The sequence below is a fragment of the Monodelphis domestica genome, chromosome 4 (genome assembly GCF_027887165.1).
Source record: "Monodelphis domestica isolate mMonDom1 chromosome 4, mMonDom1.pri, whole genome shotgun sequence".
NCBI classification, from domain to species: Eukaryota; Metazoa; Chordata; class Mammalia; order Didelphimorphia; family Didelphidae; genus Monodelphis; species Monodelphis domestica.
In genome coordinates this window covers 364,914,919-364,942,469 of record NC_077230.1, presented here as the reverse complement: position 1 = coordinate 364,942,469, position 27,551 = coordinate 364,914,919, and the positions used below count along the sequence as shown (strand labels likewise).

Sequence of the window (27,551 nt, the reverse complement as noted above, 5' to 3'; positions counted from 1 at the left end):
TGGATAAAGTCAAGAAGGTTTAAGTTCAAAGCCAGCCTCAGACACTTACTGGGCAAATCACTTAACCCCTATTTGCCTCAGTTTCCTTGTCTGTCAAATGAGCTAGAAAGGGAAATGACAAACCACTCCAGTGTCTCTGCCAAGAAAATCTCCAATGGGGTCACAAAGAGTTGGATATGACCGAACAATAATATTGAGGGACATGACCTGAACAGAGATGTAGTTTGCACAAGTGGTTTTTGATACAGGTGACCTGGATATGTTTTTAAAGTAAAAATAAACTTCCCTCTGAGGCCTCAGTTTGGGGATGGGAAGGAAGTTTTTCATCAAGACCAGGACTCCACAATTATGATGAAAATGGTACTAGTTTTCAGCATCCCTTAATCCCTTCAAACCCCAGGAAAGGATTGCTCTTTGTGTACTGAATTTGAAGCCAGAGGACCCAATTTCAAATCCCAGTTCTGTCACTAGTTACTCCCTGGGTAACTAGTGACTATATTACTTCCCTTCCTTCTGTTTTCTTGCCTGTAGAAAGAGGGGATTGAACTGTCTGATCTCGAAGTTTCCTTCCTGATTTCTAAGTCCTTTCCCTATAATGTGATTCTGAATTTAAGTCCAGAAAAGAGGCTAGGATAATCTCTGATGAAAATATAAACTCTGTGATAAAACAAAACTGAATGCTTCATAACTATAGTGAAAAAGCCTAACTCTAGAGAAGAGTTGAGAAAATGCATCACATACATATATCCCCCTTCACTGCAAAGTCTGTGGGTGAGGAATATTACATATACTAACCATGTGCTGGTTAGTAGTGGAAAGAAAGCCTGTCTTGAAACAAGGTAGACATGGGTTAAAGTCTTGCCTCTAACTCAATACTGACTGTGTGACTCTGGGAGAGTCATTTAATCTCTCAGTGCCACAGATAACTCTAAGATTATAAATTGTCCTTCATTTTGAAAGACAGTAATTCCCTCCTCTGGCCATCATGATTTTCAGATGTATCTTGAGTTGGGATATTTGGGACAGGGAAGCCCAGTATAGCTAAACTATAGATGGAACCAGATTAAAACTTGATCCTAGTCCTAGGCTGAATAGTAACTTTAACCCTAGAATGAGATGTAATCTTGGTCCCCACCTAAATTCTGACCTTAGCCTGAGCTTTAATTCCAATCTTGGACTTAACTCTAACCCTAGCTCCAGATTGAGCCCTGACTCTGCCTCAAATCAAGCCCTAACTTCAGCCCCAAATAGCCATGCCCCTGGCCCCATATTGAACTCAGCCATCTTCCAATGGCATGCTTTCCAGTCCTCCCCATCCTGTTTGGCTTCCTCTGGACATGTTCTAGCTTATTGACCTGGCCTCCTGAAATGTGATCTCATGACTGTACAAAGTACTCCAGAGTCCTCTGGACAGGACAGAAGAAGACAATGGACCTTCCTAATTTACCACATATCTCTCTCAGTGCAGTCTTGTTCCCCTATCACCAGAGTTAAGGTCAAGGTGTGGTCTTTAGCTTTCCTTCCATTCTCTGAAGGAAGACTATTTGTTGTTTGGACCTCAGGCTTTTTTTCCTCTTCCCTCAAGAGCTCAGCTGGTGTTCTCAGTCCTCACCTTTGGGTCTTCCCTCTTCCCTTTGTTCAGTGAATCTCACCCTCCCCTCCTTATTTAATCTATTCTGTATATTCTGTCCATTTGCCTTTCTTTTCTTCTACCTTCTGACAGAAGTCGAGAGATCTCAAGGGTACAATGCCCTCTAAAAATCCCTGACTTCTCCTCACAGTAAGAGATCTCTACAGCAGCATACCTTTGTGTCAGTGTCCCTGGCATACCCTGAAGACTACAGTGCTGCTCTGTGCCACTTAGATAGTGAGTGTCCTATTGAAATAACATTATTGATGAGTCAGAAAATCACAGATGCAACTCACAGTCCAGAACCAAAATTCTGGACTTACATTGCATGGGCTCAATCTTAGGGATGATGTCTCAAAAATTGGCTCATTTTGTCTCCATTCAGGCTCTCTCTTTCAAATAGCAGAATTTGGTTTATGTCCAGACCTCTTCAGGAAAGATGTAAGGGGCCTCAGCTCACGTTCAAGCATTCGGGCTAACAATATATGAGATACAGAACAGGCTTTATTTCACACGAGAGAAAATGCAAAGATTTGTAATGAGATCCATAAACAGTCAAAACAACTCTCCTCATTCCAGGAGCCCCACCACCTCCAGGGACCTATAGAGACTTATAGTTTTACCTTCAGGTTCAGTCCCAGAAGACCAGCCTGTGCCTCCACACACCACTTTCTTCCATTCTTCTTCTTCCTATTGGTGAGTTTTCCCCCAAATACTCATTTAAAGAACCAGCAATAATTTTGTTCTCTTCAATCCCAGACCTTTCCTTGATGGCTGATACTGTCTTTTAGCTTTTAGTTGTATTTCCAGAACTTAGTACCTGGCACATAGTAAGTGTTATTAAATTATTAAAATTAGAGTTAATAAAGGTTAAGTACCTTATCTATCTATTGTCTACATTTCTATCTTTAAGTTATTGCCCCCACAACCTCCATCAAAGAAGAAAGCATCTCTATTGCTAGAAAATCAAGCCCACCACCCACCCCAGACCTACCTCTCTCAAAGATCTAAACAGTCCAGACTTACAGTGCATCCCAATATCGTTTTCCTGTTCAAAGAAAGAAATTAAGATCACTAGAGAGCATGCTTGCTTTCCCCAGGATCTGCAAGGTCCTTATAACTCACAGCACTACTGAAGGGTGAAGTCTGAGTTTGTTCTTCCATATTTTTGACTCTGTCTCTTGCTGTTCCTTAGTGCCAGATCCAGTTTCACTCCAGAACTCTTCCTTTGCTCCAGGAAGTCCTCTTCTTTTCTCCAGAAGACTTAGTCCCACAATTTCTTCTGCTCATCCAAGAATGCCTTTTCCTTCTACATTGCCTTCAATGGAATAAACACTGACATATCCATATTCTTATGGCTCCTCCTTTTCTGGGGAGTTAGGACACCTTTCCCTGGAGGCAGAAAATGGGGCCATGAGATTGCAAAATCCCTTCAAGGGAATTGGAGTCTTTCTCTTTAAGTCTCCCCTTCTCAATTCTGTGTCTCTCGGTTCTTTCAATCTCTCAGATCTGTGTATTATTTCCTTTTAAAGGTCAAGTGGATGAAGGGTGGGACTCAGCTATATAGCAACCATGACTGGATCAACCATCCTCAGTATGGTATCAATAGGCCAAGGACTCAGAACAGAGGCACTCATTCATACCTCACCATGGAGACAAGATTAATAGTGTCAAAGGCCAAAAACTGGCTTCCAGCTTTGAGATGACTACAGGATCCAAAGATCCTTTGGATCTTCAAGATGCACCCATAGTGAGTATCCCAACACAATACTGAAATTCACCAGTGGGTACTCTAGGGTTTTCCCCTAAAGGGACCCTAAAAAAAGAATTCAAACTTCTTGTTCTAAATATATTTACTTACCTCTGTGACCTACTAGCTCTCAGACTACCTTCCCAAATATTTATTTGAGCAGGATAAGCAAATAATTATCAGCAAATCAAATAGAGAGAAAACTTTCTTATACAGCCTTTCATCTCTATTTCTCCCTCTTCTACTTTTTTCCCTCTTCCCTCCTTTTTCTCTCTATTTTTCTCTCTTCTGTCTCTTTATCTGTCTCTGTCTCTGAGTATCTCTGTTTATCTCTCTCTGCCAGCCCTCTCTTTTTGTTCTTCCTCTCTTCCTCTTTCTGTGAGTTGTGCAAAAGATTGTTTTTTTATTAATCTTTTTATTCCAAACTTAACAAATGCCCAAAAAATGGGCATCTCCATATGCATAAAGGAACAGAAATGAGGAGTGTGCATGAAGCTGCAAATCTCTTTTGTTTAGCCAAAAGACAAAGTAACAAAACAAAACAAAAAATGAAAAATAGCACTCCATCTTGCCCCTGAGAAATCATAGCCTTAGAGACAGAGAGGACCATAGAAAAAGCTTAGTCCATGCCCTCCTCAAATACAGGGGGAAAACTGAGGCTGCCCTCAAGAATTGAACAGTCCCTGCTCACATAGTAAGTCAGTGGCAGAGGAAAGATCCAGGTCCCTCATTTATATCCCTGGGTGTTTGCATACCAAGATACTTCCTCTCTCTAATCCTTGATTTCCACCCCCACCCCCATTTTAACTTAAATCTTTTTTTACCTGATGGTCACTTCCTGAAAATTACTCAAATCAACACCACCTCCAAAGCTCATTCCTTGAAAACTACTAAACAAAGTCAGATTCCTTCTTCATTCATTCATTCATTCAGCAAACAAGGAAATAATTAATAAGCATCTATTATGTGCCAGACTCTATAAAGGGTGCTGTTTTTAACTGGATGTATATAAACAAAGAGCTAATCATTAATACTGTTTCCCTGGTTCCTAGGATGTCCCCCTTCTGTCTGGGGATCTCTCAGGGGTTCCACTTTGACCCAGTTCTGGCTATGTTATCTGCATCTAGTCAGTTCAAAAGACCCACTAATCCTGGCTGTAGGTCAAGAGGTCAGTGAAGACCTTGTCTGTGCACAGCAGGTGCGGCAGGTTGCACAGGCAAGTTCATATGAGGTTCCACCTCTCTGATCACGTACTTCATAGAGGCCCCTGCTCCCTTAACTATTGGGGTTCCTTCCCATCCAGTCCACTTGCTTAACTGTCCAAGGACCAGCTTCTGCTTTTACCTTCCCCTTTTGTCCCAGAAAATTAAAGATGAACAGAGCCTCAGGGTTGGAAGGAACCTCAGCAGAAAGACATCTAATCCCACCCAGCCCAGAACAAGAATCCTCACTACAACATTCTCACCAAGAGGTCACCAAACTTGTTTGACAAATTTCAGGGCTGGGAAATGTACTAACTCCCCATTCTACTTTGGGCAGTTCTGATTCATTATTAGAAAGTTATTCTTTGATCCTCTTCTTGTTTGTCCTTCATTTTCAAAGAGGACCAATGACATCATGGGGTGTGATGAGTAGAAATTGGATTGACTAACTCGTCACCTTCACTCTGTCTTCCTTGATCATCCAAGACCAGTGGCAAGATAAGAGTCGAGAAAATTGGTGATGGGGCAGCTGGGTGGTTAAGTGGATTGAGAGCTTGGCCCAGAGACAGAAGATCCTGGGTTCAAATCTGGCCTCAGGCCAGATAACTTCCCAGTTATGTGACCCTGGGCAAATTAATTAACCCCCATTGCCTAACCATTACTGCTCTTCTCCCTTAGAACCAATACACAGTATTGATTCTAAGATAGAAGGTAAGGGGTTAAAAAGAAGGCGGAGGAGGATCCCTGTTCTCCTTTTGGGCAGTTCTAATTCATTATTAGAAAGTTTTTCTTTATTTTAAATCAAACTCTACATCAGTGCAACAGCCCACCACACCATTGAAATGTTCCTAGTTTTACTCTGGTGAAGCAGAGTAGCTCCCGCGTCATGAGGATCAGTTGAAGAGACCGTGGGTAAGCCTAAGGAAGAGAAGTCAGAAAGGGCATAATGTCTGTCTTCTTATTTGAAGGGCTGTCATATGGAGGAAGGATTTGGATTGTTCTATTTAGCCCCAGGAGGCAGGACTGGGAACAATGGCAAATTTAGATGTGATGTCAGAAAAAAACTTGCTCAGGAGAAGAGCTCCCTCCAAAAGTGGAGAAGATGGTGACTTCATCCTCTTTAGAGGTCTTCAGAGGCCGGATGGCCACTTATCTATCAGGTATGTTATGGTGGAGATTCCTTTCATGTGTAAGTCTAACCAGATAAATAGCTGAGTGTCTCAGGGGATAGAGAATGCTGGGCTTGGAGTCAGGAAGACTCATCTTCCTGAGTTCAGATCTGGCCTCAGACACTAGCTGTGTGACCCTGGCAAGTCATTTAATTCTATTTGCCTCGGTTTCCTCATCTGTCCAATGAACTAGAGAAGGAAATGGCAAACCGCTCCGATATCTTTGCCAAGAAAATCTCAAATGGAGTCACAAAGAATCAGACACAACTGAAATGACTGAACAAGAAGAGACTAGATGGTCACTAAAGTCTCTTCTTACTTTCAAATTCTGTGATGTAGTGTAGCCTAATCCTTCCTCTCTGTATGATAACCCTTCAGATACGCACAGCTGTCATATCACCCCTAATTGTTCTCCCCACTCCCCAGGTTAAAAATCCCTATTTCTTCCAACATTTATGTATAGTAGGGTCTTTAGTCTCTTCACCACCCTGGTCACATCCTCTAAAAATAGTGAGTAGAGATATGGGAGTGAGGAAGACCGCACAAGGCAGGAATGAGGGGAGATGTGGGAGCCGGCTGGGGGGGGGGGGTGTAATAGATAGCTGACCATTCTATCTATGCCTAGGTCTGCCTTTGGAAAATTGAAGGCAGAAGAAGAGGTGGCCTTGCAGAAGGGGAGGCCTAGACAGTTTTTGACACTGTCTCTCCTCTACAGGGCAGGACTTCTAAAGCTCTGGAATTGTGTAATGTGTTCAGGCATCCAGAACCTCTCAAGACCAGACAGTAATCTACATTAAACAAAAGTCAAAGGACCAGAAAATAATAGCCACAGGTAAAGAATTACTACACAGGAAATTTAATGGGAGAGATCTCATTTATGAAGCCCAGCACTGAGGCCCCAGGAAAGGGTGGGGAGCTGGGCAAATAAATACCATTTACAGATCACCCGCTAACTATTCTGAGTGGCCTATCACAACTCCTCTGGCTGTGGCCCTGCAAAACTAGCCATATCAAACTCCTTCCTGGTTCAGTGGGAATCAGGAAAATCCCTCAGCTTCAAAATTATTTCCATCTATAAAATGCAGAAGGGATAAGGCAGAGGATCAGACTATCAAAGTCCTTTCCAGCTGTAATACTGGATGTTTCAAGGACCATGTCTGTTCTAATATACATTTCTCAGGTTCCTACAAACTGACACTTTGTTCTCAAAAGTCCCCTTTCAGATCTAATGTTTATTGTAAGGTGCCTTCTAGTTCTATGTTCTAAAGTCCTTCTCATTTCTAACATTCTTTGTTCTAAGGACTCCTTCATCTCTGACATTCTATGTTCTAAAATTGCTCCCAGCTCTAATAGTCATTGTTCTAAGGTCCCTTCCAGCTCTGACATTCTGTTTTCTGAGACTGCTCCAAGCTCTCATATTCTTTGTTCTAAAGTTCCCTCCAGCTCTGACATTCTATGTTCTGAGGTCCTTCTCATTTCTAACATTCTTTGTTCTAAGGCTCCTTCCAGCTCTGACCTTCTATGTTCTGAGGTCCTTCTCATTTCTAACATTCTATGCTCTAAGGGCTCCCTCATCTCTGACCTTCTATGTTCTGAGGTCCTTCTCATTTCTAACATTCTTTGTTCTAAGGCTCCTTCCAGCTCTGACCTTCTATGTTCTGAGGTCCTTCTCATTTCTAACATTCTATGCTCTAAGGGCTCTCTCATCTCTGACCTTCTATGTTCTGAGGTCCTTCTCATTTCTAACATTCTATGCTCTAAGGGCTCCCTCATCTCTGACATTCTATGTTCTGAGGTCCTTCTCATTTCTAACATTCTATGCTCTAAGGGCTCCCTCATCTCTGACATTCTATGTTCTGAGGTCCTTCTCATTTCTAACATTCTTTGTTCTAAGGCTCCTTCCAGCTCTGACCTTCTATGTTCTGAGGTCCTTCTCATTTCTAACATTCTATGCTCTAAGGGCTCTCTCATCTCTGACCTTCTATGTTCTGAGGTCCTTCTCATTTCTAACATTCTATGCTCTAAGGGCTCCCTCATCTCTGACATTCTATGTTCTGAGGTCCTTCTCATTTCTAACATTCTATGCTCTAAGGGCTCCCTCATCTCTGACATTCTATGTTCTGAGGTCCTTCTCATTTCTAACATTCTATGCTCTAAGGGCTCCCTCATCTCTGACATTCTATGTTCTGAGGTCCTTCTCATTTCTAACATTCTATGCTCTAAGAACTCACTCAGGTCTGACATTCAGTGTTCTAAAGACTCTCCCAATTTGATATTCTATTTTCTAAGGCCCCTTCCAGCTCTAACATTCTATGTTCTAATGGCCCTCTCAGCTCTGACACCTTGATTATATCAAGGAGACCCAGAGACAGATAAGGGTCCACATTGGGCCCTGGAAGAGCGAGAGAACTGATGCATGGGGAGTAAGAAGAGAGTGTCTGCAGTCAGATTCAAACCTGGGTGACTTGGGGCCAGCCCTGGCCTCCCACCCAGGGCTGCTCTGATGCCTGGGGGTGTGGGGGAAAAGGCTCTAGGCTTTGCCACCTGAGTTCTCTCCCTCCCCCAGCAGGTTATCAGCATGAAAACAGGAAGGATGGCAAGCACCATGAATAAAACATGAAGCCTCTACTCTGCTCCCTCTCCCCTGGCAGTCAGGCAGGGCAAGCAGGCAGGCGGTTCCCTCCTCCTCCTTCAGGGAGTGAGGGAGCATGGGGGAAGGCAGGGGAGCAAGAGAGCCAAGCCCCACTAAACCCTCATCCTGCTCTTCTTTCTCTTTTCTGAAAACCTCCTGGATTCAAAGCTACCGGCAGGCCTTTTGCCCCTAGAATTGTCTGTGACCTTCAGAGATCAGAAATATTCATTGCAGCCTTACTGACGGTGGGGGCAGGGGATGAAGCATGGGGGAGGGGGACAAGGAGAAGACCTCTTCTGGCCCTGGTTTTAGCTCATGGGTAAGGGGTAAGGCCTGGGGCTGGCAAAGGCTCCATGGAGATGCCCAGCATCACCTGCCCTGCAGAGTCACTCAGAAATACCCAAGATCAGTTTTCCCCAAATCAATGAGACGCTCTGGTCCCAGGGGAAAGAGCATTCACTTTTGAGTCAATAGATTTAAGTTCAAGTCCTAGGTTTTCTATTTACTCTCCTAAATGTACTGGGGCAAGTCTCTGGGCCTTGATTTCTTCAAAATGAATGGAATGGCCTAAATGAGGTCCCTTCCAACTCTACGGCTAGGACCTGCTCATTTACAAACGATCAGATACTCCAAAATTAAAGAGGCACCGCAGAAGATAGCATGTTGGGGACTTGGAATCAAGAAAACCTTAGACCAAATCCAACCTTAATCATTTACTCACAGCATCACCCTGGGTATCCCCTAAACTCTCTAAAACCCAGTTCTCTCAGCTGGAAAACAAAAGGGGAAAGGTGGCATGGCAGTTGAGTGGCACAATAGATAGAGCACACAACCTGGAGTCAGGCAGACCAGAGTTTAAATTCTGTCTCAGATATTTACTGGGTGTGTGACCCTAGACAAGTCACTTTACCCAGTTTGCCTCAGTTTCCTCACCTGTAAAGAAAGCTAGAGAAGGAAATGATCAACCATGTCAGCATCTTTGCCAAGAGAACCCCAAATGGAGACACAAAGAATCAAACACAACTGATATGACTAAATTGCAATAGTACCTACCTTCAGTGGGAGAATCAAAGGAGATATCTGATGTAAGATGCATCTCAACCTTACATGGGAACCATTACTTTTGATTGCCAACATGCTCCCAGTCCCATATATGCTCACCACTATGGGAGAGAATAGTACGGCCCACAATGGGATACTGAACTAGGACCTCAGACTCCTTTGTCTCCAATCAGGACCTTGGCTAGTTCTGGGACTCTTGGCCACTCTAGTACTCAGTTTCCCTCTTTGTCATATTATAGAGAATAATCCCTCCAGGCCCTGGGAGCCATGGGCAGGGGGGGAAGGGGAAGGCATCACTGTCAGCCAAGCCTGAATCAGCCCTGGATTAGCCCCAAAGCTCCCTGCATGATCTCTAAGCTGTTTCCTGCTCTTGCCTCTAACTTGGCTTAGGCTCCTAATTAGAACCAGGCCCACTAAGGTAACCCAGCAGGGAAGCAGGAAGCCTTTCTAGGGACTCCCTGGGGCTTAATCTGTGACCCCAAGGGGGAAAGGCCAGGAATGGCCCAGGAAATGGTAGGGTAGACCCCAGAGAGGTAAAAGGATTCTCTGTCCCAAAAGAGCAGCACAGGGAGCCCGGGTCTTGATGAAGGGGCCAGGGGAGATAGGCCTGAATCCTCTGGATGATCCAGGGGGAGCATGAGGATGCAGCTGTGGGAAGGGCTCGTCCACAGCCAGAAGAAGGCCTGGTCAGGAGGGAAGCCCAGCCCCAGCTAGAGGTGCTGCCTCATCCCCTCTCTGCTCCTGCTTCTGCTTACAGCAGCCAGAACCCAGACTGGGACAGAACCCAGGACATCTGGCTTCTGTAGAGGTTCTTCCATTTACAGACCACGTGCCTCAACAAGTCACTTTCCCTCTTTCCTCTCTGTTTCCTGGATTCAATACTCAATGCTTGCTTCTGCCCATAAGGAGGTCACTTTGCTGCCCCCAGGCTCTGACATTTTCCCAAAGGAAAAATACCCACCTTCACTCTAGGCATTCTACTCTCAGGCTGCCCTTTTCCATTTTTGTAAAAGATCTTGGGATTTAGGGGCAGCTAGATGGCTCAATGGATAGAGAGCCAGACCCAGAGATGAGAGGTCCTGGGTTCAAATATGATGTTTCTAGCTGTGTGACCCTAGGTAAGTCACTTGACTATGCCTTAGTTTCCTCCTCTGTCAAATGAGCTGAAGAAGGAAATGGCAAACTGCTCCAGTATCTTTTACCAAGAAAAATCTCAAATGGAGTCACAATGACTGAAAAGACTAAATAACAACTACTAGGGATGTGGGGGGAGGGGGGAAAGAGGAGGGAGGGAGGGAGAGTAACAGAATAAAGCCAGTCTCAGAGTCTGAAAACCCGAGTTCAGGTCCAACCTCTGATACATACTTGTGTGACCCTGAACAAGTCATTTACATTTTAGAATTCTAGTCAGTTCTCTAAGGCAAGGAAGTTGCTCACCTGCATTTGTAAAGGATTATTTGGGATTTCCTTATATCAGTGAAATCACAGAGCCAATCCCTATCTCTATAGCCTTTTATATTTAAGCCATATATCCATTTAGAGCTTATTCTAGTATATATTGGGAGAGCTTGGTCCAATCTATTTTCTGTGGCCAAGGTCTTTTTTTTCCCCAGGCTGGGCTAATCCTAGCCTGACATTAAAAAGGAAAAAAAATGGAAGAAATATCAGGAAATATCACTGCTACATAAACATGAGTTCTTATAATTCCCAAACCTGTGCCCTGCCCACAGATGTCCCCTTACAATACTTAGAGCTACTGAGGCTAGTGCTGAAGGGCTCAGTGTGGCCAGTTCCACACCCATGTTACCCTCTTATAAAGCATGGGGAAAGAGAGGCTGATATTAATAAGTTAACAAATAATTAATTATACATGTTAATGAACACATGGAAATCAGATGCAAATCGACTGAATTTCAAGATTTAAAAATCAATGAATCTACATCACAAGGTGTCAGGATATCTGAAAGATGCTGGAAGGTTTGGGGGCAGAGCCCTCCTAGGGATTCAGAATGTAAGATTCTATACATTTAAGGTGAGTTAGAACGTCAGTGGTATTTCTGACGTAACTATATTAGCCACCATATTTTTGTATCTACCTAGCTCTCCCACTAGAACTATCTGTTTGTCTCCTGGACACATCTGGTATCTCCCCTGAAGGTCATATCTCCACCTTGAGATTCAAAATCTTATTTAACACCTACTCTCTTCCAGGGATTAGGGCAGCTAGGTCGTACAATAGATAAAGTACCAGGTCTGGAGTCAGGAAAATGAGTCTTGCTGAGTCAAATATTACCTCAAATAACTTGCTAGTTGTGTTACCTTTGACAAGTCTCTTAACCCTGCTTGCCTCAGTTTCCTCATTTGTAAAATGAGTTGGAGAAGGAAATGGCGAACCACTCCAGCATCTTTGCAAAGAAAATCCCAAATGGGGTTGCAGTCGTCTGAAAAAATGTATGAATAACAACATAGTCTACGTTCTGTATAAACAAAGACAAAAAGGAAATAATCCCTGACCTCAAGGAGTTTCTATTCTACTATAGGTTCCTCTCCCAACAGAGTGGGATAAACAGGAGCCTGAGGTCCCCCCTACACATCTTCTATCCTGAGTCACAACCTCTACAGTTCAGAACAAGACCACTTCATCAAGGGGGCAATAAGAACACACCAGGGTCGAGATTCCATTCCCCGGATCACCTCCCTGATATATGTCTTCATCACCTCTCATTTAGACTATTAGAAGAGCCTCTGAATGGTCTATTTCTAGTCTCCTCTTTCTAATCCATCTTCCCCAAAGTTGCTAAATTGATATTGTGAAAGCACAGATCTGACCAGGTCACTTCCCTAACATGGGAAGCTTCATGAGCTCCCCTTGTCTCCAGGGGGAAATACCAATTTCTCTATTTGACATTTGAAATGATGCATAATATAGCTCCAGCCTCTCTTGACAAGCTCATTTTACATCATTCCCCATCACTCGCTCTATGTTGCAACCAAACTGTGGTTGATTACCCATTCGTGACATTCTATGTCCCACTGCAGTGTCTTTGCCCCAGCTATTCCCCCATTTCTGGAATGACCCCCCATCTCTTCTCTTCTTGAAATCCCAGGCTCCCTTCAAGATGCAGCTCAAGGGAAGCCACTTCCCACCCACCATCTTCCCTGATCCTCCTCTCCCTGCAACTGTTACTCTGCCCTCTCCCTCAGTTCCAATTACTTTGTATTTTGGTCCATTGCACACATGCTATTCCTTCCAGGAAAATATAAGCTCCTTGAAGGCAGGAACTGATTTTTTTTTTTGGTCTTCTCATCCCCAGTGACTATGCTTTGCACACCTAATAAATGTTTGTTGTTTCTTAATATATTTTTGCTGAATTGAAGAGAATGCAAAGAGTAGAAGAAGGACCAGAGAGGAAGGCAGACTCAAGATCTGAAATAAAATTATATTATTATGCTACTAATAATATTATACTAATAATAGCTAGCATTTACACAGCACTTACAAAGCTCTTTACAGCTTTTATCTCATTTGATCTTCACAACTGCCCTAGGGAGGTAGGTGTTATCATTCTCCCCATTTTACAAACAGGGAAACAAAGGAAGAAATTAAGCATTTTCAAAGCACCTACTGTGTACCAGGCACTGTGCTAAATGCTTTATAAATAGTACTCATTTGGCCCTCACAACAACCCTGGGAAGTAGGTGCTATTATTCTTCCCATTTTGCAAATGGGGAAACAAAGGGAAGAAATTAAGCTTTTTTAAAGCACCTACTGTGTACCAGACTTTATAAATAGTAGCATGTGGTCCTCCCAGCAATCCTGAGAGGTAGATGCCATTATTACCATCCCCATTTTACAAAGGAGGAAACTGAGGAAGACAAGGGTTAAGTGACTTGCCTAGGGTCATACAAATAAATGATAGAGGTTGGATTTGAGGTCAGGTCTTCCTGACTCCAAGTTTAGCATTCTATTCATTGTACTGCCTAACTGCCAGTACCAGAAGGGGGATCCCAGCAGGACCCCCTGAGCCAGGCATTCCTGCCTTTTTAGAGGCCTCAAAAGACACTGGATGACCCATGAAGGAAAAAAAACCCATAAATCAAAAGCCCATTAATGGCCCCAGGTGTCCTCACTGCCTCATGCTGGGACTCCCCAACCTCCAGCTTTGTTCCGCTGACAGTCCCTTTGCAGGTCTGGTTTCAGTAAAGTCTTGTTCATGTGGCATCTTGGGAGCATCAGAGAAGTGTGAAGTTAAATTCTGTGGAAAGAAGACTTAGTGAGTGTAACAAATCGGGCAGGAAGGCCAGAAGAAAGAGCACCCAATTCAAAGTTGGAAGACCTGAGCTCAAATTCCACTCCTGGCGTGTGGCTTGGGCATGTCGGAGTGTGACTCGGTTTTCTCCCCTATAACATAAAGGAGTCGTACACGTGATTTATTTCTAAGGTCCCTTCTAGCTCCCTTCCCTGTGCCCTAGAACACGGAATTGTAGAGAGCTTAAAGGCTCCAGAACAGTAGTCAAGAGACCGCTGAGCCCAGCTCTGCTGCAGACACTGACTCCCCTGGATCACACACAGGAGGATCTCTAGGGAATTAGCTTTAGCCTGAAATGGGAATATAGGTCAGAGACAAGAACAGTGGTCACTGCTCACTCTCAGGAAGGAAAACGCCACTAAGCTGGGCCTGCCCTCCCCATGAATCAGAAGCGAAAACAAGTCACTTTGGTCCCTGGCTGAATTCACAGAGATCTAGTGACCAGAGCAAGGGAGGGGTCCTCTGTCCTAGCTAGACCATTTCTGAGGAACCATGCCCAGTCCAGGCTATGGACTTTAGCAAGGAAGTTGCAAAGAACACAGAGTAATACAGTGGAAAGAGGGAGAATTTGGCATGGGAGGCTGTGGGTTCAAATCCTAACTCTGATTTCATTACTTATTTGATGTTGGACAAGTACATATAATTTGCCTAGCCTTGGTTCTTTAGCTACAAAATAAAAGGGTAGACTAGATGACCCCTCTGAGCCATTCTAGCTCTAACTCTATGATCTTATTTATGCTCCTAAAAAAAAGATTGTGAGGGGACTGGAATAGGTGCATATGAGTATCTATGGAAAGTACTAGAGGTGCTTAAATCTTTTTAAATTGTATCAAATTAAATTAAATCTTATTAAAAAATTAAAATGTAATATAAAATAATTTTTTTCAAATGAATGGAAAAAAGAGCCAAACAAGGCATTTTAAGGCCAGTTAGTTACTAGGGTGGCTAAGATTGGTGGATTGTTTGAGCTCAGGATTTCTGAGCTGAAATTAGGCTAACAAAGATCAGATGTCCAGGCTTAGATTTGGCACCATTATTACGGTAAGCCCCTTGGGAAGACTGGAGATAGGGTCACGAGACCGCTTAAAGGAGAGCACTGACCCACCCAGATCAGAAATAGAGCAGCTCAAAACTTCCCATACTGATCAACAGTGTAGTGGGTCCTGAGTGGCTGCAGCTCTTACAAGATAGGGAGGTAAGACAGGGGGGGCCAGTCTCAAAAGAAGAAAAAAAATGACAAAGACTTAGGGGAAAGAATGACCATCTGCAAGTCTGTGAAGAGTTGTCATGTAGATGAGGGATTAGACTTGTTTGGCTTGGCCCCAGAGAGCAGAACTAGGAGCAATGGGAGACATCATCATCATCATCATCATCATAACTAGCATTTATATAGCATTTTAACAGTTACATTATATTAATAAATTATATTATATGACTATTATACTAATGAAGTATATAGCACATTTATAAAATACTTTACTTATTAACTCATCTTATCCGCACAACAACCCTATGAGGTAAGCGCTATTATTATCCCCATTTTAAAGATTAGGAAACCAAGGCAAGCAGAGATGAAATTACTTGCCCAGGGTGACATAATTCTAGATAGAAAGACAAACATAGAAAGAGATTAGAAGGAAGGAGAGGGGGGGGGGGATAGAAGTAGACAGCAAATTGGATCAGTTGGTAGATACATATATACATAGGTTCATAGAGGTAGATAGATAGATAGATAGATAGATAGATAGATACAGACAGACAGACAGACAGACGGACAGACAGACAAAAACAGGAAGGAAGGAAGGAAGGAAGGAAGGAAGGAAGGAAGGAAGGAAGGAAGGAAGGAAGGAAGGAAGGAAGGAAGGAAGGAAGGAAGGAAGGAAGGAAGGAAGGAAGGAAGGAAGGAAGGAAGGAAGGAAGGAAGGAAGAAAGAAAGAAAGAAAGAAAGAAAGAAAGAAAGAAAGAAAGAAAGAAAGAAAGAAAGAAAGAAAGAAAGAAAGAAAGAAAGAAAGAAAGAAAGAAAGAAAGAAAGAGAGAGAGGTATATAGGATAGAATGACAGGTAGGCAAACAGGTAAAAAGAAAGAGGTAGAGAGAGATATGGATGGATGAACAGACAGACAGATAGATAAATAGATAGACAGATAGACAGATCGATAGATGGAGACAGATAAATAGAAACAGGTAGACAAAAACAGAAGACAGAGATATGGATAGATGAACAGAAACAGAGACAGACACAGGCAGAACAGATAATCTAGACAGAGAGATAGACATATGGATAGATAAATAGAGAAGACAGACAGATGGATGGACAGACAGATACATACATACATACATACATACATACATACATGCAAATAGATATCACTGTATTTCTATCTAGTTGATTTCCTTTAAAATCCAGTGCATTTTATGCCCTGGAGAACACAATTTTGAGAAGGAAGGAAATAAAGATTTTCTCGTTTCACCAGATTGCTAAAAGGTTTCATCACACACACACACACACAAATTTAAAAGAGCCTGCTGCTGACCATCTCTCAGGTCCCTTAAAGGTCTAGTATTCTATGATTCCATAGCAGACAGAAGTTGGGGGGTGGGGAATACTTGAGGATCTAAACCACCCTTCCCTGGATCCACTGAATCCTTCCTAGGGCACCAGGGAACAGGAGAGTCCCACATTAGTATTGTCCAAGAAGAAAGTAAAATAAATAATGGGTCATTATTGGGTAACTACCACTCCAGAGCAAGGCAGGTTCACTCAGAGAGAATGAGTAAGATAAGGAGCTGGTTGCCAGGAGCAGACATAGAAGGGAGAATTCCTCCCCACCCAGTCAGCATAAATATTATTGGGATGTGGAAGTGGGTAAAGAAGGGGTACAGGGGGAACAAGTGTCCTGATCCATAGTGTGGTAGAAAGAGTCCTGGGCAGGACACCTGTATTGTAGTCATAGCTCTGCAAAGAATTAGCTAGATAGCCTTGGGTGAGTCCTTTCTCCTCACTTGGCTTCAGCTTCCCCATGGGGAAAAAAAAATGAGACATTATACTTAGTGACCTCCAGGGTCACTTCCAGCTCTCTAATTGTGTGTTCTAAGGTCTTCCAGCTCTGATAGTAAGTGTTCTAAAGTTCCTGTCTCCAACCCCACCCCCACCCCCACTCAGATCTTACATTCACTTCTCATATTCAGAGGATATATGATTCTGTGAGTGTGGACCTACTCCTTGTCATCCCCATCTCACCTCCTCACTAAACCCTAAAACAAAGGTCATAGGATTCCTCCTATGTGGAGGAAATCCTTAGTGCCTAAGACTTGGGTGGAGAAATATTCTAGAATTCAGGCACAAAGTTGGGGGGGGGGGGAGAGAAGAGAAAAAGGAGGGAAATAGAAAGGAAGAGGAGGAGGAGGAAGAAGAATATGAGGAGGAATGTCCTGGGTAAAGAAGCCCTCAGTGGTCACAGCTTTCTTGAAACCCAGCCTGGGTGCAGACTCCAGGTCCCTTCTAGAGAGCTGACCCTAGCAGGTGCTGAAGGATAGCTCATGAATATGGGCATCAAGTCCCAGAGACCCTCAAACAGAAACCTTCCCACCCTAACTACCCCAGCCTGAAGTTTCCCTCAGGGGGCTGTCCACTTTTCTTCCAGGTGTCCTAATGGGACTAGGAATACACCCCATTCTTGCCATATGAGCCTCACCAGGCCTAGGGAGTCAGGGGGGACTTGAGCTATGTAATTCATCAGCACAGAAAATCAAGGCTGAAGGGCTGACTGGGCTAAGGATTTAAATTATCTCAGACTCCCCTTCCCACTCTCCTTCCAACCCTCCCCTCCCTCTCCTCTTCCCCTAGTGGGATGGAAGCTGAAGCCAGCCAGAGAAAAAGTTTGTTTTGTGAGAAATGAAATCTAGCCCTCAGCCTGGCGGGGTGATTAATCCCCCTAATGATTTACTGATTTGCAAAGAGCCTGCTTTGCATATCGAGAGAGTAGGGAGATACATTCAGCCAGTGCAATTCCCCTAAAAATGGATATAAATATCCCAAGCAATTGACCATCCCCAATTTGAATATTCTGCTAGTGCATCATGGGGGAGCTGACAGGCCAGGTCAGGGGAGGGGGGGGGGGGGGAGAGAGAGAAAGAGAGGGAGAGAGGGAGGGAGGGAGGGAGGGAGGGAGGGAGGGAGGGAGGAAGGAAGGAAGGAAGGAAGGAAGGAAGGAAGGAAGGAAGGAAGGAAGGAAGGAAGGAAGGAAGGAAGGAAGGAAGGAAGGAAGGAAGGAAGGAAGGAAGGAAGGAAGGGAGGGAGGGAGGGAGGGAGGGAGGGAGGGAGGGAGGGAAGGAGGGAGGGAGGGAGGGAGGGAGGGAGGGAGAGAGAGAGAGAGAGAGAGAGAGAGAGAGAGAGAGAGAGAGAGAGAGAGAGAGAGAGAGAGAGAGAGAAAGAAATGCTTATCCCAGGGCAATATTTCATGCCCTCCATCAGCCCGGAGCTCCGCCCCTCCATTCCCCCATCCCAGCTTGGTAGCCAGCTCAACAGAATCAATAAATAAAAGCTGCCTACCCCAACCCCTCCCTCCAACAGCACCCCTGCCCCTCACCCCCAGGGAAATTATCTTTCTTGGGCTGCCACTGACCTTGGGCAAATCATTTCCTTTCTCTGAATCTCAGTTTCTTTGCCCGTAACATAAGGATAACATAGCACCAGCCCACCTAACCTCACAGGGTTGGTTTCAACATCAACTTATGATAATGGGTGGTCATTGCCCTCTGTAACTGTAAAGTACTATATAGAAATGTAAGTTATTATTATTATTACTTTTTAATTAATAATATTACTGATTGACCCTGCCCCAGGGTGATTCATAAGGTAACTCTCTCCTTCTTAGGTAAAGCAATAGAATAAAGCAAAAGAATGGTATAGTAGAAAGATTACTGGCCTGAGAAAAACAAGATCTGGGTTCAAGACCTAGATCTGCTTTTTATTTACTCCCATCTGGGGGGGGGGGGACACCTCACATCCCTGAGCTTTGGTTTCCTCATTTGTAAAATGGGACATTGGTTTAGATTTTCTATAACATTTTATCACCCTAAGAGAACTCCAAAGGAAGAAGGATTAATATTAGATTTAAAAAGATCTTCCCGGGGCATCAAGGTGGTTCAGAGGGTTCAAATCCAGCCTCAGACACTTTCTCACTGCATGAACCTGGGCCAGTCACTTAACCCCCATTGCCTAGCCCTTGCCAGTCTTTTGTCTTAGAATTGATACTAAGAGAAAGTAAGGGTTAAAAAGACAACTTTCCCAGAAGGAAAGTGGAAAGTCCTGTGGTGGGCAGTAAAGACTTCCTTCCTTCCTTTCAAGGAAAGAAGCTCCAATTTCTGGGTTAGGAAAAGAGGGATCAGCCCACACTGAGGCAGAGGGGTGGGTGAGATAGATGACCTCTGACATGCTGTGCCTATACTAGGAGCCTGTGATCCTCTGAAATAGCTGGGGTGATGCCAGGTCCCCTCGGGTCAAAACTGATATACATTCCAACCCAGACATGCTGAGCTGAGTGAGGCAGGGAGGGGCAGCTCAGGTGCTGGGCATGTAAACAGTTGTGGGTGGTGGAGTCATTCCTGAAAAGATTTAGCAAGAGGCAGAGCCTAGGACAGCACAGAGGGAAAGGTAAGCAAGGGGGAATCTCCTAGGGAAAGGCTTCCCCTCTGGCCCAAATGGCCCCTTCCTCGTGAGCCTCAGGCCAGGAGGGAAGAGGAAGAGAAGGAAAAGAAAACACTATTACCATCCAGTTCTAATGACAATCCTTGGGTGGAAAAATCCTCCTGTTTCTTTTTTTTTTTAATTTCTCTAACAAACTGGAAAGGCAGGTCAGAAATGATTCCACTTATTCTACCGGTAAGGGAATGAAGCTCAGAGATGAGTCTTTTAAGTTGCCCTGAAGTCATACAACAAGTCAGAGACAAACTAGGAAGAAGAGCATTTATGTAGCACCTACTATGTGCCTGGCATTGCACTAAGCACCCTATCAATATTGTCTCATTTGATCCTCATAACAATCTTGGTAGATATATACTATTATTATCCCCATTTTAGTTGAAGAAACTGAGGCAAACAGAGATTAAATGATTTGCCCAAGGTCACAGAGCTAGGAAGTATCTGAGGCTACATTTTGAACTCGGGTCCCTCTGACTCCAGATCTAGCACCCTATCCACCAAATCTCTTGATTTAAGGAACCAAAAATGGACCCCCAAGGCTCTTTTATGATTAGGAACATAAAGGAGACTAGATGGAGCAGAATCAGATGAATAGATTAACACACCTGCCCTCAAACACAAAATGGGTGCTCACCAAAATAGAGCCACTGGTCAGAAAAACATTGTTATTTTTTAAATCCTTATCTTCTGTCTTAGAATTGATAATAAACATCAGTTCCAAGATAGAAGAGCAGTAAGGGCTAGTCAATTGGGGTTAAGTGACTTGCCCAGGGTCACACAATTAGAAAATATCTGAGGCCACATTTGAACCCAGGATCTCCAGACCTAGCTCTCTATCCATTGAGCCATCTAGCTGCCCCTGTTATTTTAGAGGGTACAACCTGGGTTTCCACTAGCCTTGGTCCCAACCCAGATTCCTTTGCCAGATTGGATTCTCTTATGGGACATCACACTACCTGGGGACAGTGGGGAGAGGACCAAGACTAGGACCTCCAAGCTGATTCCTCCCAGGATGCCTTTCAGATGGATCTTCCCTGAATTTGATCATTTGTCATTACCCAACACACACACACACACACACACACACACACACACACACTCACTCACTCACTCACTCACACACATCCTCCACCCCAGGCTAGAAATCTGAAAACTTTGTCCCAAGCAATGCACTGAGGTCACAGATTTTAAAGTTAGGAAGCAAAATGTCATGGTGAGAGAAATCATGGTGGATAGGGAAGTGAACTTAGAAGTAACCTGGGTTCAAATCCCACTTCAGATATTTACCTTCTGGCAATTTACTTCATTTGTGTCTCAATGTCCATATCTGTAAAATGAAAGGTAGTACTCCAAGACATCTAAGGGTCCCTTCCATCTCTAAACCGATAGAGTGAAAGGACCGTAGCTATAGAAAATCTGATGGGATGGGGAAGGAATCAGCAGCCCTGGGTTTGAATCTCCCTACTCTGCTGCTTTTCTTTGCTGCTGACCTCAGGACTCTCCACCTTCTTTCTGAGAGGATCTTGTTTTTTAACCCTCACTTTCTTTGTGAGCCCCCATTATTATATTAGCCCATCTCTTCCTCTAAAGCCTCAGTTTCTCCTTCTATGAAAGGAGGAGACTGGACTCAATGATTCTCCCCATTTCTCCCCACTCTGACCAATTAGGAGACAAAGACTCTTCGGTCTCCTTCTTCATCTCTTTCTCTCTTAGACCTAGTTCAGTGTCTTGTAGCTGCCAGCTAAGGTCCGGCCGTCTCCTGGGTCCAGTGAGTGAGACAGAGCTATGCCCCTGCTGCACCATAGGTCAAGTGGTCGGAAGATCAAAACTGCCTCCAGTAAACCTTGGAACAAGAGAAAGCCCTGGCCTTCCTCTCACAGTAGAGAGCCCAGCCAGGGCCCTGGGGCTTGCGAATGGCCATGAGGGGTCTCTGATTAGTGTCTGTAACTGGGGGGGTACAGAACGGGATCTGTAATATGGATGGGCAGCGGGGTTTGGGGTTTGTCTCGGCGGTCTGGGTTTCCTGTGCGGAGTTGTGTGCTTTTTCTGCCTGGCTCTACCCTTGGGTGGTCATGTGTGATTTCTGCGTGACCATGACCCTTGCGTGGCTTTGTTTGTGGCCGGTTCCGTGGGATCTCTGCGCAGACCAAGGGAGCTCTGGATGTAATGCGTGTGGTTGTGTTTGTGTGGTTGTACTCTGTTTGTGGAACTGTGTGAACACACTGCCCTCTACAACCCCGGCGGAGGCCTGCAGGACTCCCCCCCTCCTCTCCTGCCCCTTCCCCAGACAGCCCCGCCTCTCTCCCGAGACCCCCCACAGAGCCAGGCCCATCTGCTGGACGATCAGTGACCTGTGTCAAATGAGCCAGGAGTTGGGTAGGTTGAACTCATTCTGGGCCAGGGTGGGCAGGCGGCTCTGCTGGGAAAGCCCCCAGCATGGGGGTGGGGGAGGGGGGCTGTGGGGGGAGGGGGACAGATTGACTGATGTAAAGGGTAGCCCTAAAAGGAGAGGCTGGGGGTGGGGAAGGAGGGGGGCTGGGGGCCAGGAGACAGGCGGGAGCTGCCCTGGCAGGAACACTCTTTGCAAACAATGGGGGAAAAACGAATTTGAGGGGGGAGAAAGCGCTTTTATTCCCTCCCTGGGGAGACAACTTAGTGTGGACACCACAAGTGCCCTGATCTGGGTGGCCTGTCAGATGTTTCAGAGCAAGTCTACCTTCTGCCTGGCTGTGTGCGTCTCTAGCTGCATCCATTCTCGGGTGCATTAAGAGGAATTCTGCCTCTGTCTCTACGCCTGCCATGGCTGTGTGCTGCAGGGAGGCTGCCGTGTGTATGTGTGTTAGTGCCTGGATGTGTCTGTGTGTATCTATTTGTAATCGTGGCTTTGGGGTCTGTGTATTCATCAGCATGGATCTAGCTGCCTGCCAGCCAGCCTGCCTGGTGTGAAGTCGGGGGGGGTGGGGGGGGGGGGAATATATATATATATATATATATATATATTCAACTAAGGAAAAGAGGGGAAACAGCAAAAGACCTGGATTTGATTCTTGGCTCCACTGAGACTCGGTTTCACCTTAGACAAGTCACTATTGCTCTCTTGGCCTCAGTTTCCTCATCTGCAAAACTACAGGCAATCATCTTTGTTCTGTCACCCAGAGCTGCCATGAAATGAGGATCAGACGATAGCTGGATTCTGAAAAACCTGGGAGACCCTGTAATCCAGCCCCTTCATTTGACTGAGAATAGATGTAAACATCAAGTGCTCCTAGAAGTGGCAGTTGTGGTGATTGGCCATGTGGGGGTGAGCTCTGAACAAGAGGGGAACTCCTCTCCCCACCAGTTCCCTTTGAACTCAGATGCTGTCTTGACCCAAGCTTGCACTGGTTAAGCCCTTGTAGATTTTTGTTGCAGGGCTCCCACCATCCCACACGGTCTTAAAGACTGTGAGTTTGCCTTAAAACCTCCACTCTCAAATTGGAAAAATGTTGACTTAAAAAAAGAAATCCTAATCATTAACGCTCCAGACCTTGAAATTGCAAACAGAACAACAAAATTGTCTTTTTTTCCTGAAAGAGAAATCCTATATTCTGCCTTCTCTGTCTCTTCTAGCTCAAATAGTATTTGGTTGCTGTTCTAGTATTTGTACCTGGCCAGAGTAGCTGGTTAATACTGGGGTAGTGAGTATACTTTAAATATTGCCCTTCTCTATATAGCATCAGCTTCTTCTTACTTCATACCAAACCCTTACCTATTGTCTTACTATGACTTCTAAGACAGAAGAGCAGTAAGGGCTGGGCAATGGGAGTAAAGTGACTTGCCCAGGGTCACACAGCTAGGAAGTGTCTATGACTAGACTTGAACCCAGGACCTCCTGTCTCCATGTCTGACTTTCTATCCACTGTGCTACCTAGTTGCCCTTTATATCATTGGCTTCTACAGATTAGAGCTGGGATAATTAGAGTAGTCAAGAAGGTTAGAAGAGAGTCCATAGGCTGTCAGAACTAGAAAGGACACTAGAACATAAACCAATAAATGTCAGAACTGGAAAGGATATTACACCACAGAATTCAAGAATAGAGAACATGAGCTAGAAGGTGCCTGAGAATATCAGAATTGGAAGAGATCCTGGACCCAACCCATTTTAACCCTTTCATTTGACAGATGGGAAGAAATAAGGGTCCCCAAAATAAATGTGAAGCAATGTCCAGATTTTTAAATATCAAAGCAGAGAAAAGAAATGTGACTTTCTTTTTCTTGGGAATCCTATGTTCCTTGTTTTAATTGTTCCCATCAAAGATTTACTTCACTTATAAGCCTGCCCAAGTCCCTAAAGGTTTGAAGTAGGATCCTTTTTGCCTCTGAAAATGGAAATAGTAGGTTCTGGTGGCACAGCCTAGGTCTTCACTAGGAGCTGAGCCAGAATCTAGAGCAGCGCCTGTTAAAGAAAACCATTAGAGAAACTTAAAGAGAGATTGCTTCTTCTCCCCAAGCTTTGCCCACAGCCACTCACTCACGGCAGCAACCCCCAGAAGTGATCACCAAGTCACAACAAGCTCTAGCCTGAAGGCTCATAGACTAAAAAGGACCATTGAATTTGCTGTTGATGCTACTGCTCCTAAACACTTATTGTATCATCAGAAGATTTCTGTCCCAAGGAGAAACCAGTGTTGAGGTTACATGGACAGTGTACATGTACAGTGAGACCATAAAATGAGTGAAGGCCAGATTCGGAGTTGCTGAATGAGAGTGAACTTTCATAGGCTATAAGAACTGGAAGCACTGGTCCAGTGGTCCTCAGCTCCCCAAAATTCTCAGCTCATCAAAGTATTTGAGTTCTCATCCAAACCTTGATGCTTATATGTGACCTTGGACAGTAATAACTAGCATAATCACTCTGAGCCTCAGTTTTCTCATCTGTAGAAATAAGGGGGTTCGCCTAGCTGAAGATTCCTTTTGGCTCTGTGACAATCTAACTGCTACTTTAAACACAACTCAAGGAGAACCTACAGATACTACCCAGATAGAATGACAATCAATGTCCATTTATTGATTCAATGATTTTTTCCCCTTGATCAAGAAGGACTGGCTAAGTTTGCTGCTGCCTATGTATTTGCCTGACATGGCAACATTTTTCTTCCAGGATACTATTAGAAAATCTAGACCTCTTATTCCACAAATGGGAAAGCTGATGCCATCAAATCAATCATTCAAGTTCATCCTAGCCAGAAAGCTGGTGTCAAGGCTAGAACTAGGATCTATGACTTCTTTCTCCAAAGACCAAGTTCTTTTCTATTACATAGATTGAGAACTTTGGTCTCTTGGTCCCAAGAAAATGGATGAGGGTAGAGGGTAGAAGCCCTTTGAAAGGTAAAGGAAGAAACTTACCCAACAGAAGGGTTCTGTCTCATCATCAAAAGGGCATGGCCTCAGAAGCACAGCCATCTGACAGCTTGGAGTGAAAAAACATTTCAGAAGCATTTCAAGGATATTCTGGAAGCCTCAATTTTCTCAGATTTTGCCACATTAAGAGCCCAAGGTAGGGAGAGTAGCCCATGAAACTCTGGGTGGTGACAGAGGAGGACCAGTAATCTGCTCTCAATAATTGGAAAGGGGGGTTAGCCAAAACATTTGTCACCCATAGGGTAACTCACAGGAGCACAAGAGACTGAGGGCCTTCAGACGGTTCAGTTACTGCCTAAGAAATGCATCTGTGTCATGGACAACCCTCAGAATGGTCATTGTTTCCCCAGCCCACTTAGGAATCTCCAAAAAAATAATAATGGCTCCTATATCTATATCATTTTATATTTTTTTACAAAAAAAAATCTCCAGAAAACAACCCTTGAAGACAGGCAGTGCAAGTATTGTTATACCCATTTTAAAGATGAGAAAACCAAGATCCAGAGAAGGTAACTTAAGCTTAGATTTAAAGAATGACAGGATGAGAGATGGCCTTAGAGATCATCAAGGCCAACCCTCTCAGTTTATAGATTAAGAAGCTGAATAAGAGAGAGGGAGGAATTTGCTCAAGGTCACAATAGTTGTAAAGTGGCAGAGGGGAAATCTCAATTTAGGTCTCCTAACACAAGACCTAGACTCATTCTCTCACCATAAGATGAAGCTGAGACTTGATTAAAGCTTAGTTGACCACTTCAGATGATGAACTGACCACCTGTACCCCCCATGCTGATTAGTTTGAATGATGACTGTCATGCATCTTCAGTTTGGGTTTCCTGATGGGCTGTTCATAAAAAGCCTCTACTCACCTCGCTCTGAGACCCAGCCTCATGAAAACAGCTGCCTAAGGGAAGAAATGATGATGGAAGGAAAGAGGGAAGGAGGAAAGGAAAAAGGAATTTCAATGGCCAAGAAGAGTTCAGTCCCTTCTTTCAGTTCCTATAGCATCTGCTCCAGACACAGAAGCCTCCTGAGAACCCTTTGGATCAGAAATTTCTTTGGCTATAATCTAATATAAGCTGGGAAAAGATAGGAGGCTAGTGAATGAGGCAGTTAGGGAGGAAATGGATCAGGACTGGGAACCAGGAAGCTTGGGTTTCTGGGAATCTGAACCCCTCCCTGAAGCCCCTGCCTCTCCTCCATGCAGTGAGAACATGATAAAACTTAGGAAGATTCTCTGCTATTGTTGAAGCTCCCCTGTCCAGGGCCCTCCGTCTAGCCTGCAGTCAAGGGTGCTAGAGCAAGTTAAACCCGGTAGGCTTCAACCTGGAGTGATCAGCAGAGTGCCCTGGTCTGGGGTTGTCTTGAATTGTCTCATTAAGGTTTAAGGGAAAGTGTATCAAAAAGTCCTTCCTCTTCCTTTCTTCCTTCTTTCCTAACTTCCTTGTCCTGCTCTGGGGATAGATCCTGCAAAAGACCCAGGACCTCTGACCCACAGACATGGTAGGAATGAGAGAGAGGCTTCCAAGATTTCTCTGAGCAAGCTCGGCCCCCAGCCAGACTCCCAGGAAGAGCAGGCTGGACAGCTCCCCACCAAGCGATGAGCCCACCCTCCATATTCCTCTCTTGCCTAGCTGGACAATGTCTCCGTGGGGAAGGGGGAGGGGGCAGTGACCTAGCTGTGACCCAGTCACTGAGCCTGTCAGGCCCAGTGGGGAAGTGGAGATGGGAGCAGCTTCCAGAGAGCCCCGAGGGACTGCCCCCCGCCCTCCCCAGACAGAGAAGGAGAAGCCTAAGTACCTGGTCTCTTCCCATGGCAACGAGCCCCACCCCCAACTTGACCCTTCAGAGAGCCCGATGGCATTATCCCCGGGAAAAACGCGGGGGCTGGACTTTAGCCCGAGCCCCTCCTTGACACCAGTCACTTTCCCGCTAGTAGTGAGTGAGTGGGAAAAGGATGAAAAGGACCAGAGAGGCCTGGGACAGTGGATTCTTTAATGGGAACAAACAGCCCTTCAGCTACTGGTTTGGTACTCACCTGGGCTGCAGCGCTGGGGCTGACTTCGCTGAGAGACAGAGGAGATCGAGCCCCAGCCCAACCTGGCCGGGCCTGGAAACCCCGGTTCTGTCTCTGTGCGGCACAAAGCTCTGGCTCCCTGAGCTTTACTCCCTCCCCGTCTGCCTGACTCGCCTTTTCCGGGGAGCCAGAGGCCCCAAATCGGAACCCGAGCGGCCGAGGATCGAGATGGGTGGGCCCTCAGGAAAGGAGAGCTCGGGTCAGGGCGGGGATGGTCAAAGCCGAGCCGAACCCAAAACCAGACCAGATCCCGAGCCAGGGGCGCAGGAACCGGACCGCGGTTCTATCTTCTCAGCTCGGCACTGCAGGGACTCCAGAAGCATGGGGAGGGCCAGTCCCAGAGTAAAGCAACGAGGAGGAGCCGCGGGGCTGAGCAGCTTCTAGGGGAACCTGAGCGCCTCCCAGAGCCAGCCCTGATCCCCTGGACAGGAGAACCAAGAAGGAGACTCCTTCTCCTGCCTTGCCCAGAAAGAGTTATCTGTACTCTCCCGGGTTCGTTGCTCCTGGCAGTGGGCCTATTACTGGGGTCGCCACCGCCTGCGGGAAGCGGGGCCCACGCAGGGAGTGGAGAGAGGAAAGCGGGGTGCGGTCCCCGGGCCACCCCCGCGCCGCTCTCCCA

General features: G+C 45.1%; 1 long non-coding RNA gene across 1 annotated transcript; it reads right to left on the bottom strand.

The window, feature by feature from the left end:
• Window positions 1-2,116: 2,116 nt before the first annotated feature.
• Window positions 2,117-27,551, bottom strand: LOC103100777 (uncharacterized). The gene is made up of 2 exons (XR_466778.3): window positions 26,894-27,551; window positions 2,117-3,022 (listed from the first exon to the last, which is right to left on the bottom strand). It is a non-coding gene; the product is annotated as an uncharacterized LOC103100777 (long non-coding RNA).